At 37.6% G+C, this 20,855-nt stretch overlaps 1 long non-coding RNA gene across 1 annotated transcript in view; it reads right to left on the minus strand.

Annotated features, from left to right (window-relative positions):
* Window positions 1-3,552: 3,552 nt before the first annotated feature.
* The window catches only part of LOC139130380 (uncharacterized), a 37,219-nt gene continuing 19,916 nt past the window's right edge, over window positions 3,553-20,855 (minus strand). The window contains exons 2-3 of the long non-coding RNA XR_011551837.1: window positions 8,928-8,992; window positions 3,553-4,820 (exon numbers count right to left, since the gene is read on the minus strand). This is a non-coding gene — a long non-coding RNA (uncharacterized lncRNA). The remainder of the gene's footprint in view (window positions 4,821-8,927; window positions 8,993-20,855) is intronic.

Below are 20,855 nucleotides of genomic sequence, written 5' to 3' on the forward strand. Positions count from 1 at the left end.
GCGATTTCTGATAATTAATGTTACACAATAGACGTTTTCCAATATCCTCCTGCCTATACCCCTTCATAATAACTCAAGATGGCTTTCCTATCCTTCTCTCGCCCTTGTAATTTCTTTGTCTCAAATCACGCCTGTATTCTTTTGGTAAACAAAGGTCTCATCTTATATAATGTCCTGACATATACACGGCATGCTAAACATGTACAAAGTGGAGGGGTTGGAATGAGGTCATACAGTAAATATCTATCCTATACGTTTGAATCAGAGGATTTCCACAGCACTGAGAACATTTCTCACATAGTTTAGTTTTGGGAAAATTCAACATGAGATTAAATTGAAATTGGCTGAGGGTTAACCCCCCGGGTTAAACCGAAGTCACAGAGAAGTGATCACTATTTAAAGACCGAAACCGAAATGGCCATTATTCCGCATGCGGTCATACGATTATAAAAGGGTTACTTCTGTTAATGCAAGAGAATTCTGTGATATTATCTTTATTACTAGGTGCGGTATGACTTTTTGCTTTGTATGTCTTACATTATGTGTTATTTGATTGTTTTTAAGTGTTTTGTTTTGTTTGTCATCTTTCACCGTAAGTTTATTTTTTTTATGTTTTACCTCGAGAATCAAGAAGCACTATATTATCTTGACAGAGTTCAGGATACCAGTTTACCTGCCGTGCTATGCTCATCTTCGCTTGCCAAGATCCCTTTTTGCCCTCCGAAATCAGAGTGGAAGACTGTAGTCGAACTGACGACTCATGCGAGCGGATGATGCGCTATGCTTAGCAGTGTCTGAGGTTATATGCAGGTTATATGCAGGTTAATATCATTCCCGTGCAGAAATCTTACCCGAGGGTGAGAGCGTTGAACTCTCGGAAGTCCTGAATTATAAAGGTATGCAGAATCGTTATGTTTTATTCATTTTGTCATAACCATGCTTAGATTTCTAGGTTTTTTTTATTATTCATTGTTCATGGTCAAGCCTTCTGGTTGAGAATACGAACTCTGTCTTCAGCCAATCAGATGGCCAGATAAAGACACCGCACATACTGCATGTGTCTTTCTAAAAGGTATCAATGTCGGCATATCCTGCATGGTCAAACACATCACCATGCAAACTCAAGCATATCGAAGCTTCTAAAAAATAACATTTTATGGGGTCGGGTTGACACATACAATCGTGGCAAAGTTGGAGCATAAAATTCGGACTAATAATTCGAAACGCTCACACCACGAAAACTGTGAATGCGGAACATCAAATCGCCATTCAGATTTATTTTAACTGCTATGCTGTCTTACTTATGTTTGTTATGTTTAAAACATTACGAGCACGTCGGACGTGCTCTAGTGATGCTATGTTTTTTTTCTATTTTGATTTTTTTCTATGTTTTAGATAATTTCATATCAGTACAACGAAAGTTTCTATTGCAGTGCTACTGAGATAAAAACTTCTTCAAATGTAATCTTATGTACGCACTAACAAATGGTACTTTCTTCATTTGGAAACCTATGATATAGTTGCTAATAATAGATTCTACCTCACAGCACACACAAGCCATACACTGTTTCTGTGATTAAGAGATTCGACTACACGCACAGACAAATAGAAAGACAGGCTAGTAACGGGGCACGCTGTTTGATGTCATGGTCGTCTCGATAAACTATGGCCTTTTCATATTAAAATGAGCTTCACAGGTGTTAGACTTTTTGGAGACTTCGTTCGTGGTTGATAATTGCACGAGATTATGGGAAAAGTAGGACGAGATGGCATCGTGCTGCCTGTCGCGTAGCAACCATGCTTACTTTGTGTGCTCTCAGGGCAGAAACACTGCTTCAAGCCAATCAAAACATAACACGCCAGCAGTTTCATAAACACTTCCTCCCATGACGAACTTGTAGAAGACGATATGACTGATCGTAAACAATTGAGTAAAATCTGACAGCATCGATAAAAGACTTTCAAATTTGGTTCAAACACACTTATTATATATTCATAAAAATGTGAGAGGAATTTTTAAAATGGTAAAACTCACCTCCCCGAAGTAAGACCTTTTCTCGCTTCGCCAGCTCGCCAATTTCGCTCAGCACTACACGACAACAACAACACGAGCTTTGCCGAACATACTTTCACTTAAAAGTTGACGAAAATCCGAAAACTACTGGAGGGTGCATGTTCAACACTCTTCGGAAAGCAGAGTTGAGAGCTTCCTGTTAGGCAAGGCGTACATGGAGGGAATTACGCAACCGCCCTGAGAACAAACAAATAAGCATGGTTGCTATGCCATGGAGGGAATTACGCAACAGCTTCACACCTTGAACAATACCCATTTCCAGTCTTTCTTTCTATTTGTCTGTGCTACACATTAAAGAGAAACGGTCCTTAGACCTGAAAGAAAATACTTTTTCTTCAATAGAAAATGACAGCTGACATAGTTAATTAGCATAAGAGGTCCGATGGTTTCTGGGAGAGACATTCACGTTCAGGTACAAGACCATTGACTGACCGATTTGGGTTACAGCATCATCTAAGACGTAAAGTGTAAGAAACGATATAAGAAAAAACAAATGCTCATCGGTTGGTAACTTTATGCTCTCACCTCAATCATCACACAGTACAATTAGTGCATGTTATGGTATGGTGTATTACTTTCTATGTGAGCCAGCGTTTTTAGTTGTTTTGTTAGTCTGTTTCTGATCTGTTTGTTTGTTGCTTGTTTGTTTGATGTCAGCATACACGCCACGCTGTTTGATAGTGTCATCATTATTTCAACTCGGATATTTCTGTACTGCAACATATTGACGTCTCTACTACATTTTTGTCCAGCTATTCGACGTTAAACGAATCACTGTTGCCAATAAAACATCTTAGCTGATGCTTTGGCCCACACAGCACGCCAGTTGGCAAAGTGGTAAGTGGCTGTTAGTGTACTTCTAAGTACTTAGAAAAGTTGAAGCGGTAGAAACCACGGGACTGTTAAACCATCCCATGAGCACATCTATCTGACGTACCTTTTGATGAGGGGGGTTAATGCTGCAAACTGATTGGCTGTCTTGGAATAGTCTTAGAAAAAGTGGGAAGTATTTTGATTGTACTGACAAATTGTGTCTTCTTGCAGATAATTGCCGAAACACACGTTCTCTATTTTCATTGCAGGCATGCTATTCAACAACAAATGCCACCAAAATCATATTTATCATGTGCGTTACATTCCCTTTCACCAAATCACAGGGGCTACCCGCAGTATCCCAGCCAGAACCATCAGTGAATGTTGTAAAATGCGACTTCGAATCCAAAATAGGATGCGGGTTCAGATTTTTTGCCTTTATTGCGCTATGAGCTTTGACTATGCTATATTTCTTTGCAAACTTAACCCGAAACTTTTACTACTATAAAAAATTTATAAAATTGTCGTAACACCTAGCCCCGACCACAGCCAATCGATCAAGAAGAACGAGACCTTTTACGGTGGATGACTTCCGAAACGTAATTGTATTTCTGCCCATTTTGTCGGTAACATTCTTCATACAAGACACATTATGACAAAAATTAGCATTCTCATGTTTCCTGTACTGTTTGGATACAAGACTTAGAAAAACAACATCTATTTTATTTCTACAATTCTAATTGTATTACGACAATACAGATACAGAAAGTTATCCAAAGCATTGTCACTTCCTGAATATAGATTTCTGCACCGTTCCTGTATAAGTGCGTTTCAGATGTATAATGAGACATTTTCGTAGGATATGTTTTAAGAAAAGAAATAATCTTGTCATTTAGTTCGAAAACTATCATTAAACGATTTTTTTTTAATTTCCCCTTACTGAGTCTTTTGAAAAGAAAATGCGATTTCCCCCATGAGATTCCATGAGGTTTTCAGTATTTTTACATAAAAATCAATGAAATTAGCTGAAGAGCACTGTCTATTAGTAGTCCCCTTGAACTACATATTCCCTAGAAAGCAAAGTGACATATAAAAAATGACAATTTAAACAAACTTCATGAACAAAATGCATTATAGTAGCATAAACAGAACTCAAAATACGTATTAAGGTAATGCGTCTCGAGCAAAGATATTCGGACTCTTAAATTTCACAATACCCTTTTGGTCGACCACTTTTTGGGTTCATTTGAAGCTCATGCAGTAAGTATAGTTTTCACCAGTCTGGCTTATTTTTGTGAAAATCGACATTGTATTTTCCCCATACAGTTAACACAGGTGCGACAGCCATTTTGTATTTCGATCATCTGTAAATGTTGTTTCCAAAGTCAGATGTTTACACGGCGACCTATGATTTGTATTCTTTATTTCGAAAGGGATTGTTTAAAATGTCCGTGAGAAAATGATTAACAAAAATTTGTCTTTCAATTTCGGGGCGCAAATGACCTTTAAGATCATTGCGTGAATATTCTGTTACATTTGACATTTTTTCTTTTCTTTTTTGATGTATACTAAACATATTGTGCTTTTTTGATGTATACTACACATGTTGTGTATCATAGAGGAGATTTTCTCAGAATGAAGCTACTCCTTTTACCATAGAGATCCGTATTTAAACTCTGTATATGTGCAGTTTTCCTCCATGCTCCTCTACCAACACCACTGCGGTCTGGACCGTCGTTATGGGTACATTTCATGCCTCCTTTGACAACTTCGAGCGTAAATCTGTTGTTGGAAGTACTGATACCAGTCACTTTGCCTGGATCAATAGCTGCAGTGTGAGTAGTTCCGTCCTTTAGTGTGATGTCAATGACTCCATTGGTGCCATTCGCGATGTGTGTTTATTGGGCATTTCCAAATCGAAGTTACCAAATTCCTGTGAGAAGAAAGGACAGCAAATCAATGAAATAGTGACATAAACACTGACATGGAAACATACCCTCTAAGAAACATACATCGATATGAAATAGCCCATGTAGAGCGATTAAACCAACCTCGTTGAATCCGTTCGTGTTGACGCACTATAGCACCCAGTAGCTTGACAAGCTTAGGATTTGTCTTTAAAGTTCAAAATGCTAGACTTTGAAGTGCCCATATACCACATGCTCATCAAGGAAGAATATGCCTCAATTCTTTTCTAATCTATCGCTTGTGGGGCATATTTTAAGCTCTTGGCTAAAGAAAAATGTTCGCAGTTTATGGTCTTTCGTCATTTGAAAATCTTCCTTAACAATTTCAATGGCGGTAAATGTTAGGTTATTTGTTTCTCTGCATCCAAACTTTACACTGTGACTCCTGATTGCTTGTTTTGATTTGGTAATATAATGGCTGAAAGTTTCATTGAGGAAAGTTTAACAAGGCACTGCGTATTCAACTTTCGTGACACATGCCAATTTAGTTAACGTCGATGACCACTGGAAAAAGCGAAAATGTATTTACAATAAAAGAGGGTACAATGTAAAACGAGACAACTAGGAATAATTATTAGTGATAGTTCAGTAATTTTGACATGGCACACCTACTGTTCCATTTCTACTCAGGTTTTCGACATTTTGAGATTCGATGTCTGCTGATTCTTATAATTTCGTTATGATTCTTTTACCAAATTAAAATATTTCATGGACGATGTTCCAAACAGACTCTTAACATGAAAACTATAAGTAAGTTTTCATGAACGTTGCGTATCATATTCGCTAACAGTTATGCTAGCTTCAAACGCGATCGGTTGGCGTACAGTGGCTGGTGAGTGGTACATAAGATAGCACCGAACAAGGTCGCATGTAGAACGAAGGAGATGACATGTGCACGCGCTTGTTTATGGATTGGAGGTAAATTACCAGGAATTAGGACCAGGAGGATTTGGGAAGATGCTGGCCAGAAATGAATGACCCTCCACTCATCATCTGCTAAAATAATATGACCCTACCAAACGGTTGAGCTCAAAAAATGTTGACCCCACAATAAAAATGCACTGGTCCTCTGTTCATTTAGAAAAGACAATCACGTGGTAATTTTGTTAAGTGATTCATACAGTGTACTGTAAATAAACTTTAGTCATAATAACACAATTAAACGTTTATGCATGTAGAATGTTAGTTAATTCTTTGAAATTCAGACTATCGGATTAGAAAACTTTAAACTGAAATGTAAAGTAGTAAAGTAGCTGTCAGTCTGATTTTGTTGTTTACTGCAACTGTTCAGGAAGATGCTATTATCAGTCAATTAGGGAGGCATTGGGGAGGGTCACTTTTTACGTTTTTAAGTTTATGATGAATGAAAAGTCTGAATGAGATGTGTAAGGGACTGGATAGAAATTACAGGGGGCGGTGTTTTAGGGAGTTGGTCGCAATTTTTCATGGAAGCAGTTTTGAAGGGTCATGAAATTTTACATATGCCTTTTGAGAAGTGTCACCATTTTTGCGCACATATTGAAGCCAAAACGTGGCCAGCATGATGTTTTGTCCAAAAGTATCAAATCATAAAACATAGAAGTCGATTGGGCAAGCTATAAACAATTTTCCCCAACAAAACAAGCTACATCTGCACTTCTATGTATTTTTGGTAATTCATGTTAGTGTATTTGCTTGAAGTGGGGATGTGGGTTCAAGAAATTTGATTTTTGGATTTCATCAAAAATGTTGGTTCACTATATAATACGTGGTAGTCTATAAGAAAACTCAGAACAATTTTTTCCAATATAACACAAGTAACATTTGCTCATCTATAGACATTTAATAAATTATAGAAATGTACTCGATTAGAATAGGATGGTTACAAGTGTATATGTGTACAAGAAATTTGGTTTTGGGATATCACCGAAAATGTTGCTCTGCCATACATTGGGGTCAATGGGAAACTGTGAGTAACATTTTTTCCATTATAAAAGTAGCAATATCTATGCATTTATAGATGTTGTATAATTGACATATATGTACTTGGATAGAATAGGATCATTACACGTGCCTATATGTACAAGAAATTAATTTTGGAATTTCATCGAAAATCATACATAGTTGATCCTTTATACGTGGCACTCTACGAGAAAACCATAACCAATTTGTTTTCAATATAAAACCCAATTTCGTGCATTTATAGATCTTGGATAATTGAATTGCATTGATAGATCTTGGATAATTGACATTTTTACAATTTATTATAATGGGATGGTTACAAGTGCATATGTGTACAAGAAATTTGACTTGTCGTTTTGAAGCATTTTCAGTTTTTATTTTTTGGTAAAAGACATACTCAAAAACAAACTCTGTCTTAAACTTTGCTAGAAAATTCCGAGGAGTGATATCTTTCAAATTTACTTTACCATTAAAATTACACTGAGAAGTTCAAGTCACATTCAATAATTAAGGCTCACCTGTAGATATCAGTTTGTTTTGGAAATTTATTACTCTGTGACACAATATATACCAACGATATATGATACACTTGTATGCCAGAGCCTAGAAAAATTAAAGCACTACATAGCTGCAATCACGGCAGAAGAAGTGTAAATAAACATCAGTGGAAGTCGTTTACTGTAGTGTTACTGCAATAATCATGATGTATTCTTGCAGAGAATTGACCTCAGTGCCACACTTGAGTAGTCATGATATGACATTTCCAGTACCCAACCATATGTGGCCTTTTAAATTTGGAAATATTCCCTACTGAAATATTTGTGACCTTTGCCGAAATATAGTTTGAAAAAACATGACCCTCCCCTAAACATGGGCATGAAAATCTGCGACCCACCCCAATCACCCCGCCCTCCCCCTGGTAATTGACGTCCAGTCCCTTACCAAAATTACTGATGCCGTGGTCTCTGTACATAAGTCCTGCAACTAAGTTCGGGAACCACAGTGAGAGTATAACGACACAAATGGCTAAATGTTTAAGGCTTTAAACCTAAAGACAGAGATGTATAAATGTCGTACGGGGCAAAACAAACGGAGCAACATCAGGGTTTTGAGCGTCCTTTATGATATTTTGACGCCAGTTTTTATAATTACTATAAGAATGTTGACGGTGAAAAATCAGGTTTGGTCAGTGGTCGAAGATCTAAATATGGGTTATATTGAGTGTGTTTTAAAAATTTATACAGATTCAGTACAATGCATATTTGGATCTGGGTCACGTGACAAAAAACTTATTTCCACCGTCAAATTCTATAGTAGTTATAAATACAAGTTGACCAAATGTTAATCACATCTGATGATGTACATAGAACTGATAATGACTTGTTATTTTCGCTGATACATTGATCATATTGTAATGTTACTTTTTTGATACTTCTGACAGCAATGGGTAATGCGACTGTTTTTCCTTTATGTGACTCGAATAAAAATCTTATAGATAAAAAAGGTATCCTTTTCTACAATTCGGGCATGTTTGGTTCGGGGGAACTGTGCATTTACATTCTACAACGGACTGCTCAAATGTTTGACTTCTATTATACAAACGATGAACTCTACATGAGTGATAATCAACCTACAGTGCGTTTCACCTAGGTACCGCAACTCAGCGTATGAGATGTACACAATCCACTTACAAAACACACAATTAGCTTGGGTATCACGGACACATTTCAAAGCCACCGACTCGTCGATTAATTACAGTAAAACAGGATGGGACAGCCGCTGTCTGAACTGAGAGATAAACAGTTGGCCAGACTTGATCTACAATTTAACTGTTTCTTCTACAATTTTAGCTAAGAGTTCAAGAGGTGAAGTTATTCTCAACAGAAAGTAATTAAAAAGCCACACATTGTAGATCAAGTGTATCTCTCAGTCTGGACAGAGCGGCTGCCCCATGCTGGTTTACTGTAGTTAATCAATGAGTCAGTGACGTTCAAACGTGTCGTGATACCCAGCTAATCGTTTGTGTTGTACGTGGATTGTGTCCGTCTCATACTCTGAGTTGCGGCACCTGGGTGAAACGCACTGTAAAAATGAAAAGGAATTTGTCAAGTTCCCGGGGAACTCAGTCTTACCTTTGATAAGTTTTCAGGAAGGTTAGATGAAAAGGTGTTAGTTTATCGTCTAGTTGATGACTTTGCTGAAAGCAACACAAAATACATGGTCAGGTGAACATGTAAAACACAAATGATAATCTTGTCACTCTGTTCATTTGCGATGTCTCTTTCTATTTCAACTACTAGTATTATTTAGAATAAATTCTCCTAAACATGTCTCAGTCGGTCTAGATATGGTGTTTTACCGTCAATTTTTACCGTCAAAACGTCAATTCTTTCATGGAATAATAGACTGACTTTCGCAAAATGATTGAAATATGCTGTAATGTCTCGTAATGAAAAACATCTAAACGTCTACATGCTCAAAATCAGTATTCAGTAAATGCCTGCAGGTATCGAGAGAGAATGTTTCGTTTGCATCCGACCCCCTATTCGTGGAAAGAAAGGGAAGTAGACAAAACTAAACGACTTTGAAACTTTGAGGTACCAGACACCTGAAACAGTTAAACCAAGACAGTGGGATTTCTTCGATCATCATGAATAGGCAAAAAACTGCTTCATCTACTTAACTGTTTTGAAAGAAAGTTGGGTTAGAATAGCCACTGTTATGAAGACATTGTCATCGATTTAAGGGTGACACAAACATGTTGTTATGGCAAAATAAATATCACTGTAAATTTAAACAGCATTTCATTAAAACAATTGACATATTTTTCCACTAAATATAATTCTCTCTTCGCCCGTTTCACGCTCATTTAGGGATGTACACTACTGTTTATCTTCAAACTAAGAGTCTATGAATTGCAAATATAATACCTTACCTATTAGAAGTTAAGCCAATAATTGTAAAGATGCAATCAACAAGTCGCAGAGCGTAACATTCATACGTTGTCTTACACAAAGCAAGCTGGCAGAGTTTCAAAAAAGCACCAAAAGCGGTTATCGCTGGATGGTAGAGTGAAAAGCGTATGGGCAATGCCGTGACAGGTCTAAAAATACCAAAAGGTGCTCTAAATTCACAGGTCAACGAGCAAACGAAAGTTCGAAACTTCCTGTTTTAAGCTTTGGGGAAATGACAATAGAGAGAAAACGGCTGGTTTTCAATCGGAAAAAAGAGAGTCAAAGAGAGGCAAAGAACATGTCTCATAAGAAAGCATTAGGCAAAAGGTCAATTCGGATTTGTTTGAAATGCCTAAAGTCATCTACCAAACATATTGTGACAGTAACCACGGACAAGTTTACCCTGTCCCTAAGTGCAGAATATGTGACATACAGGCGTGTCCACCAAGCATGGAAGGGACTGCATCAGTCCATGACAGTTACCATAAGCAGTTGTTTGCTCACTATTTCTCTGCTTGTCAGTCTGTTTGTTTGTTCGCTTGCTTGCTTTACTTAAAATTTCATTTTTAAGGTTTGACTGGGTAATCATAAAGTTATATTTTCGAGATACCCGCTTATAAGCTTAAATGGTGCGCCATATTGTCAGCATCCAAATTCATGTGCATATCAATATTTGCCCTGTGGACGAAGACTTCAAACCTTGCATACGATTTGAAATGAGAAGTACAAAAAGAATTAAATTTCAATAAGGAATAATGGTAATTTTGTCAAAAATTTATAGGAATGAAAGTGACCATTTCAAACCTTACCTTCTAAATTTTGTAGAAGAGTACTAGTGAATTAATAGTGCATCGTGTGATGAATGCTAAAATCATTTACCATGAGAAGTATAGATGCTCAGTTTTTCATTTAGAGAGAAGCACTGTACCACATTCATTATCCACACTTTACATGTTTTGACATGTATAAAAACATCAAACCCTCATGTGCAAGATAGAAAGGAATTCAGCCCTGTCTTTGCTGGTGTCAACATGTATGTTACTTTTGCATGCGTTCCATTGCGAGAAAAGGATACATCTCTTTTCATCATACTTTCGTTTCCAATCTTTTACTACTTCAGGTGATAATGTAACCAAGATTATTCGGTCAATCGACTGTGATTGATTCACGGTGAGTGTGTCCACACCTACACATTAAGTGTCTCTGCCAGATGCTATCATATATCTGCGACGAACACAACAGTCAGCGGTCATCGCCATTTGAGCTAGAAATGTAATTTCTTGCCGGTTAAATGGGACGTTTCTCTTTCATATGTAATCGAAACACCTGAAATATTCAAAGATTTATGGCTGCTATGTTCTGTAAAGTAGAATCTATACGTGTGTGTGTTCTATCGGAACTATATCAAAGGTTGCCAGTTACAACAGTGTATCCATTGTTATTATCTACAAGATGTCACATTTGAAACAGTTTTTATCTCACTAACACTGCATAGAAATTTTAGCATTATACTGAGACACAATGTATCCCAGGCTCAAAAATTCAAAAAGAATAAAGCTGTCGCAACTGCTTACGTACGTAGAAGTTGAGCCGATTTATCATAGGAGAATATAGCATTATATGACCAAAGACTCGAGTGGTTCCAGCATAGGGTTGTCAAAGGCTACAATGATAAAAGGGAAATGTATTCCTTCATTCCGTCAGTCATTGTTTGAAAATTACACTTTGCAGTTGTGAAATACTCTGCTGCATAAGGCCATATGCAAGTATTGTTGCATAGCCTCTTAAAATGCCAAAACAACATTTTAAGTGCACCTCAAACCATTCAAGTGCATGTTATCGATACATATGTATACATAATTGATATTTCTGATAAAAGGTACGATATTATGTCACCATAGTCAGTATAGGTATACCAAGGAGCGGTTTTACTTGGATGCGCTTCATATCGACATATCTGATCTTATCCATCATCGGTAACTTCAACCTGTCTCTGCACTGCACTGCAATATGGCTGCTCGCGTAATTTGTCTGAATTTCAAACATCAATAGTCAGTCGTCTATGTCTTGGGCCATTTCTGATATGATGTTACACAGTAGACGTCTTCCAATATCATCCTGCCTACACCCATCTCATTATAACTAAAAGATGGCTTTCCTATCCTTATCTCGCCCTTGTAATTTCTTTGTCTCAAATCACACCTTGGCAATGTGTATTCTTTGTGTCGGCATAGGTCTCAATCTCATATAATGTCCTGACATTTATACAACATGATAAACATGTACAAAGTTGAGGGGGTTAGGATTAGGTCATGCTTTATATAACTTTTCCCATACTTTTGAATCAGAGGATTGATTGTCACAGCGCTTAGAACATTTCTCACGTGTTTTGGTTTCGGAAAAATTTAATGCGAGAATAAACCGACGTTACAGAGAAGTGATTACTATTTAAAGACCGAAACTGAAATGGCTAATAAATCCGCATACACTCGAATGAGTATGAAAGGGCTACTTCTGTCAATGCAAGAGAATTCTGTGATGTTATTGTTACTATAGACATTTAAGAAATAGAGTCAAAAACCTCATCTTTAAATCCAAATCACAGTACTACAACAACCTCCTATCATCTCGTGACATAAATATTTCTAAGTACTGGAAATCATTTCGCGAACTTGCTCCACCAAAATTGTCAAGTACGCCAACCAAACTTAGATCAGGTACAAATACTTTTATCGATCATAAACAAATTTCAAATACATTCAATGAATACTTTATTAACATCATCAATAAGCTGTCTTCCAAATGTAACAGTAGCCCAGTCAATCTTGACAAACTGTCAGATTTCGTCAGTAACAAAAAGATTCCTCCTTCAATTTTCGATATTCCACCCATGTCTATTAATTTCATTCTCTCCCATCTCAATTGTCTAAATTGTAAGAAATCTCCCGGTTCAGACTTACTACCACCCAAATTCTTAAAGTTGGCAGCCACACTATAGCACCTTCTCTCACGTATGCATTTAACTGCTGCATTGTTAAAGGTCAGTTTCCATCTTATGGAAATTGGCTCGTGTTAGTCCAATCCAAAAAAGGTCCAACAGACGAACCTGGTAACTACAGGCCAATAAGTGTACTTCCTGTACTTTCCAAACTCTTCGAGCGCCATGTTCACAATCACCTTGTAAATTTCATGGAAACACACAATCTCTTCTTTTCTAATCAATCTGGATTTCGTGCCAAACATTCTTGTGAAAGTACTCTTGTTGGTCTGGTCAACTCATGGACTAAAGAAATCGATTGTGGGAACATCGTTGGCTCAGCATTTTTAGACCTGAGCAAAGCGTTTGATCTCGTTGACCACACAATCTTGTTGTCCAAACTAAAAACCTACGGGTGTTCTGATCATACCCTGTCTTTTTTTAAATCATACTTATTTACACGTAAACAATTTGTGCATTTTAATCGTACTAACTCAGATGTTATTGATGTCAGGGTCGGTGTGCCGCAAGGTTCCATACTGGGGCCATTACTCTTTATTATTTATGTTAACGATTTGCCCCTTCACCTTGAAAATTCATCCTGTACTTCCTTTGCAGACGACACAACACTTCATGTTTCACACAAGTCCTTAAACACCATTTCTACTTACCTGAATGCTGATCTAAAAATAGTTGAAAATTGGTGTCTTACTAACAAACTTTGTATCAATCCCAGTAAGACAAAATCAATGATTATCACATCTTCTCAGAAGAGACGGCACATTAACAATGAAAACTTCAACCTCACTTTGGCTGGTAAAACTATTGACCGCGTCTCATCAGAGAGGTTGCTAGGGGTCACTATTTCTAATAATCTGGACTGGTGTGAACACATTTCAACCATTGAAAGCAAAATCAATTCCAATTTGTTTCTTTTGGCACGCATCAAAAAATTTCTTCCTCTCCACTCACGCAAGCTATTTTTTTATTGTTTCATCTCACCACACATCAATTACTGTTCTAATGTTTGGAGCTTTACTTCCAGTAGCAATATCTATGCATTGGAGCGTCTACAGAGACGTGCAATGAGACTTATTCTTGACATTGTTCCGCCTCTTTCCACTTTTCAATGTATACTCAGCTTCATTGGCTGCCTATTAACTTGAAACTCCGTTGTAACCGTATGGCCCAAATTTACAGAGCAACTCACAATCTAACCCCCGACTACATAACCAGTTTGTTCAATAATTACATCCCTTCTAGATCACTTCGTTCTTCCAATCAGAATCTCCTTAAAGTTCCCAAGGCACGTACACTTCTCTATCAGAACACCTTGCCAGTTGCGGGTGTGGATGAATATAACAATCTCCCCAAATCAATAAGGGACTCTGAGTCACTGGCTAGTTTTAAGAAATCTTGTAACAACTTTTTGTATAATACTTACTTGTCTGATGCCCTTTCGTAGTTTTTTTTTCTATTTGTTCTTGTGTGTTTTTGTGTTTTCATGTTTGTGCTGTAAAGTGTTTTATGACTTTTTTTTGTCTATTCGACCTCCACGAAAAGAGGTGTGTTCACCTATGGAGTTATCGAGTTTAAATAAAGATTAATAATAATAATAATAATAACTACATGGTACGGCTTGATTTGTTGCTTTGTATGTCTGTCATTATGTTCATTTGAATGTCTGTTAGTGTGCTTCAGTTTGTTTTGTTTTACATTGGATCTAAAGTTTACTTTTCGGATAATTTGCATAGAGATTCATGCAGTGTTTGATTATCTTTACAGATTTCAAGATACCCGCTTACATGCAGTGCTATGCTTTGCAGTGTCTGAGGTTATATGCAGGTTAACATCAGCCCCATGCTGGAAAATTGACCCTAGGGTGAGTGTTGAAAATCCGTGGCACAATTCGGCCAATTTGCATTTTCAAATAAGAAAATCGAAATGGAGCTAATTTTCAATTTTCAAATGGTTTTATCATCTTGATTATTAATTTTTATGCCTATTTCTAAATTTAAAATCTTTGGGCTGAGATTGAAATTTAGGAAACAGGTGTATACTGCTGTGAGGTTGGCACTTTACGGCCATTCAAATTTCCCTCTGACAAACTCTATTTCCCACAATTCGTATTTCCGTTTTTTCAATTCCAATATACCAAATGTCCGATTTTCCCATTTCATTTGGGGCGTGGCCCAGTATCTTTTCATACTATGGCGGAAATAATTGTATCGAATTGGAATTAAGGTGTAACATTTATCTCAGTGTGACCAAATATACTGGGGCGGGGCTTGGTTACGATAATTGGCACAAGATACTTTTAAAAATGAGCGGGAATGAGGGACTGGTTAGTTTCTTCGGCCTTGGAGGCCGGTGGATTCATGGGGGTCACCCTGTTTTTCACTTTGGTGATGGGGTCACCTATTTTGAAATGCCCAATAAGGGGGATCAGTGTGTTTTTAAATTTCGACACGGGCCCATACTTGCCTAAAATGCATCAAATGCATCGTGCTAGCCATGAATTTCATCACTCAGTTTCATTTTTCGGCGCGCCCTTCGGGCGCGTAACTTTACTAATATGACGTTATTACGAGAATACCGCAAGGATGCACGAGGACATTGGCACAGCGTATCGCTCGACGCGAAGCCGCGAAGCGGAGGGTGATGCCCGGGGGTGATGCACGACGCCGATGTCATAATGCATCCTTTGCGGTATTTTCGTGATAATCTTATTATTATACATCTTACATTCTTCACTGGGGCATCAAATTGTCTAGCTGTGCAGCTATCTGTTGGCGGGTAGGGTGCGTGGCTATGCAGGTCATCAAAAGGTCAACCCCGCCTTTTGATGACCCGCATAGCTACAAATTGTCAAAAAAAATTGTCAAATTGTCAGAGTAGTGACCGTTTTTATAGTGCAACATCAACATTTTTTCTTCCGATTTATAGTGCAAATGTAGAACGCTATCTCAGACGGCTTCTTCAAGCTCTGGAGTGTGTGTACTAGTACTACACACGTACGTACAGAGCGCTGAACAAACTGGCCAGTCCCTAACATCGTCTCACATACTGGAAGACAAGAAAAAAAGTGTTCTTTGGTTGGTAGAGTGCGCGTGCACTTCTGGCAATGAATTTAAGTTGGTGCGTTCAGCCGCAAGAAATTCAAGAAATGGGTGATAAAGGAAGAAGTCACTGCGAAATAGGTGTTCATCTCAAAATGTTTTGCCCAGGGCAAGTGGTATCTCTGAACGAACTGTTAATAGACGATGATGTCTCAAACATGGTATCAAACGCCTTTGAGGTCAAGATTTTGATCGGGTTGGAATAGGTGCAATTTATAAAGTGACCTGGCATACTGATAAAAACTATGATTGGTTACTTAGATCATTATGAGGAGAACATCATTGCGTACAAAGATTGACAGCTGAATAAATTGATCAGATAAAATTAAATGTGGATGCCGCGCTCTGATTGGGCTGATGACTGTCACAATTTACACAATGTTCCAGTTTGCGACGTTGACGGGAAGCGCGCAAAACTTCAGCAGGTCAGGTCAAACTGATTTATATCGGACTTTCCTTTCCGGCGGCCGCAACACTATTGTTCTTTGTATGCTCGTTTATACTCGATCCATTGAACGACTTGCCCGCGCAAACAACTGTCACAATTTGATGCATTTTTAGGCAAAAGATGGATACTATCAGCTGCCACGCCCCAAATGAATGGGAAAATCGGACATTTGGTATATTGGAAATTGAAAAAACGGAAATACGAATTGTGGGAAATAGAGTTTGTCAGAGGGAAATTTGAATGGCCGTAAAGTGCCATCCTCACAGCAGTATACACCTGTTTCCTATATTTCAATCTCAGCCCAAAGATTTTAAATTTAGAAATAGGCCTAAAAGTTAATAATCAAGATGATAAAACCATTTGAAAATTGAAAATTAGCTCCATTTCGATTTTCTTATTTGAAAATGCAAATTGGTTTATTGGTTGGCCGAATTGTGCCACGGATTGTTGAACTCTTGGAATTTCTGAATAATAGATGCTATGTAGATTTTTGTTATTATGCCATAGCCATGCTCAGATTTTCGCCTTCTTTACTATTATATTCATCGTTCATGTTCGAGTCTTCTAGTTGAGAATGCAAACTCTGTCTTCAGCCAATCAGATGGCCAGATTAAAACAATGTACATATACTGCATATACTTTTGTCACAGTCCTGCAAGGTGAAACGCATCACCATCCTAATTCTAGCGTTCCTAATCGTCACATTATCTCGTTATAAAAATACATTTTATAGGGTCGGGTTGACTCATGCTATCTTGGCAAAAGTTAGAGTATAAAATTCGGACTGACAGCATGCCACGCTTGCACAACGAAAACTGTGAATCGGGACATCAAATCACCGTTCAGATTTTCTTTGAGTCTTGCGTTGTAAGCATTTATGAGCATGTCAGTCGTACTCTAGTGACGATTGTTTTTTTTATTTTGCATGTTTCCATCGTTTGGATAATTTCGTATCAGTACAACGATAGTATCTATTGCAGTTCTGCTGAGATAAAAACCTCTTCAAATGTAATCTTATCTACGCATTAACAACGGGTACATTCAACATCTGGAAACCTATGATATAGTTGCTAATAACAAAAAGATATCCACATAGATTGTACCTCACAGCACGTACACGCCATATACTGTTTCAATGACGAAGCTATTTCGACTGCATGTTAAAGAGAAACCGCCCTTAGACCTGAAAAACTGTAATTTTTGTTCGATAGGAAATGACAGTAGACACTGTTGATTAGTCTATGAGGTATGATGGTTTCAGGGAGAGACATTTAGGTGCATGATTGTTGACGGACCGATCTGGGTTACAGTATCATCAGAGCTGGTAACTGTGGAAAACAAAAGTAAGAGAAAAGGGGATATAATTTTTGCTGCAGTGTGACTATGGAAAACATCAGTTGAGGAAGTAGTGACAAATACGCGAATGCAAAACTTCTTTGGAATTCCTTCATTTTTGCTTATTCCAATTCAATAGCAGAGCGTTTTGTTCAAAAGCAAGCTGCAAGTAATTGTATTGTACAGTTGTCTTTCATGAGTCATATAATTTCATATGATTTGTTATTGATTGAAGTCAACGAATAATCCGGTCTGTACTTTAAAAAGTAGATAAAAACAACACTATCGTGTTTACAAAAATGCAATCGGTATAAAGCCAACTTGTGCGCGGATACATGTGAGAATATTACAAGACCTTGCTATATTATCTGCAGTTGAAGCTCTTGCATGCTGTGTGCAAAGCGACAATACTAGCACAGAACTGCTGCGAACTTTTCTATTGGAATATTTTTATACTCAACTCATTGAAATACAGAGAGACACAGTGTGAGTTATACTTCTTCACATTTACCCGTGGCCACATTAGTGTTGATTAAGCCCACTTGATGCAGTCAGAAATTGTTTCTACAAAGGCAAAACTAGCTCTATCTGGAGTTGTAAATGAGAGTTTACGATTGGCACCCTGTATTCAAGATTGGGATACAATGTAGCATTACCATGCACTAGTCCATGTACTAGTCTTGTTTTTTTTCAATTTCCCCAGACACACTGTCTGCATGGGACACACAAGTGAGTGTGTTGCCTTAATAAACTAACGTAGAGGCTTTAGGCCTATGAATGGAAGTAGTATCTTATGTCCTAATTTTTAACACAGGGAGCCAATCGTTAGCTCTAATTTACAACCCTTGGCAGGGTCTGTTTTGTCTTTACACAAGCAGAATTTCTGTCTGTATCGAGTAGGCTTCATCAACGCTAGAGTGGCCACGGGATATGACTATTTATGAGTTTCAAAACACAGTGTTATAAGTTTTTTCCTGCACGCCAAAGGTGTGTTCAGTGGACTAGGTTTAAACTGCCTCTCTTTGCTTTAACTTACACTCTTGTTTGATACGATGGTCAGTAATTTGTGAAGTGAAAACAATAATAAATTATGTTTCAGAACAAAAAATGAGGAAGCTGGAAATTCGATGACGAATATCTATTTATACGTACCTGCATTAACAATAGTTGAATATTTTCTAAAAGGCCGTACTGGACAGATTTACATACAACAGAAATTATCGCAACTTGCCGTTTCGACAGATTCGACGTTATAAAATTTACTTGACATTCATGAAAGTTTACATGAAATTGTGATAAATATCACTCGCCGGGACAGGTAACTGCGGTGAAAATACCCTTCACAGCGGGACTCACATCAACTTCATATCGTGATCCATGAATATTGTGAATAGTTGCGGGTTTGTTCGAATTGGGATAGTTTCTGTAGTATAACGATTTGGTTTGATTTTAGTACCAACTTTAAAAGGTATGGCGGTTTCGATAAGGCATGTAGTCTTTGCATAAAAGGGAAGTTATAATTATTGATACCGCCTTCATAAAGAATGGTTGCCATCATCAAGAAGGCGATAAAACCATTTATTTGCTGACCGGTAAATTTCTTCCGGATTTTCATACAATCTGTAAATGGGCCACACCCTATTCAATCGACCAACTTACGACAGCCTTTTACGGTTGTGTTATGGATCCCTGCCAATTAATTTACATCGGAACAGTGTGTCTAGAATGTCCTTGAGTCAATCTTTGCTGTTATTGACTAGAATAAACTGCTTAATCAAAGGTTTGCTATTGATATCTATCAAAATTCTGGTTTTGTTGTTTTTTGAATCCATAGATCTTTTCTGTGAAGTTTTGTCTACGTAAAGGAGAGTGAAGGAGAATAATGTAAAAATGTAACATTAGGAGTGAATGAATTAGGCTGCATTCACAAACACCTCGGGAGGGGGCAGTGTTGCAGCCAGGAATTTTAAACCACGGGACACTCTGTCCACCTACCCTTTGTTTTGGGGGACATTTTGCACATTTTTGGGACAACATGCTGTAGTTGTTAATCAAATTTTGTATTATTGTGTAACAAATTAGTTTACAAACAAAAATTCAAGCTACCGGGACAGCTTCACTGTGCTTGAATTCATTCAGGCAAGCAATTGTAGCAGATCTGTCGCCAATCAGAGAGCTCAGTCGGACTATAAGTAAGTTATAATATCAAGTGCAGAGATTTAATTACTTCTATTCACAGCTCTAAAAGCACGAAAATATAATCATACAAAACAAATGTTATCGACAGTATCTGACCAGATATTACTTGCAGACTACACCCGACACAGTCGATTCCTGATTTTGCCCGAGGGACCCTCAGTACGTATGCAAGAATGCGGGACAATGATTCGATTTTGGGGACATTGTCGCGGGGGCGCGTCCTGGCCGCAACACAGCAGGGGGATTAGAAAATATTTACAACATGCCAGGGGGTCTCAAAAAATTGACATTGCAAAGAGGGGACCTGAAAATTTATTAAATATCAAATTCCTTCCCAAATACCTTCTGACACTTTCATTTCCTGCCATTTCCATTTGCAGGGTGCCCTTCGGGTGCAAGTTTTAAGGTAAAACTTAATGATGAGCCAAGCAGCCAACTTGAGGCAAAGGATTTAGGTTGTTATGATTTCTACTTACCCAACCCCTCTGTTTGAACTGTTATTGCTCAAAGTTGTCCTCTATAACCTTCAACTTAACCTTTCAATAACAATTTGGGAGATAACGTATTTGATAACATTCTCCGATTGGGTCTAAGTCAGTGTCAAACTTTCATGTTTTTGTATGTACATTTTTATTTTTGAGGACTCTGACAGAATAAAAACTATTTAGAATAGTACATAGTGTCTTAAATTGCAACTGGAAGCTTCAAATAACATTTAAATAACTATTTTGGAGATGATAACTTATGTGTCAAACCCTCGTGAAATTGACTTCAGCTGGAAAAATGCATGACCAGTGTCCCTCCATACAGAACCTTGACCCTTCAAAAGTGTTTGCAAGAAAAAGAGTGACCCTACCTAAATTTCGTGCGCAAAAAACACTGACCCTCCCCCTGCGTGTCACAGTTCGTATCAATAATATCTTAATTGACATATAATTTCTCATTTGACCTTTAAACTTTCATAGAATACTGTTATAATGTATAGTGAATCAATATTTCGGTGAAATTCCAATCTCAAATTTCTTGCA

The sequence above is a fragment of the Ptychodera flava genome, chromosome 4 (genome assembly GCF_041260155.1).
Source record: "Ptychodera flava strain L36383 chromosome 4, AS_Pfla_20210202, whole genome shotgun sequence".
Taxonomy (NCBI): Eukaryota; Metazoa; Hemichordata; class Enteropneusta; family Ptychoderidae; genus Ptychodera; species Ptychodera flava.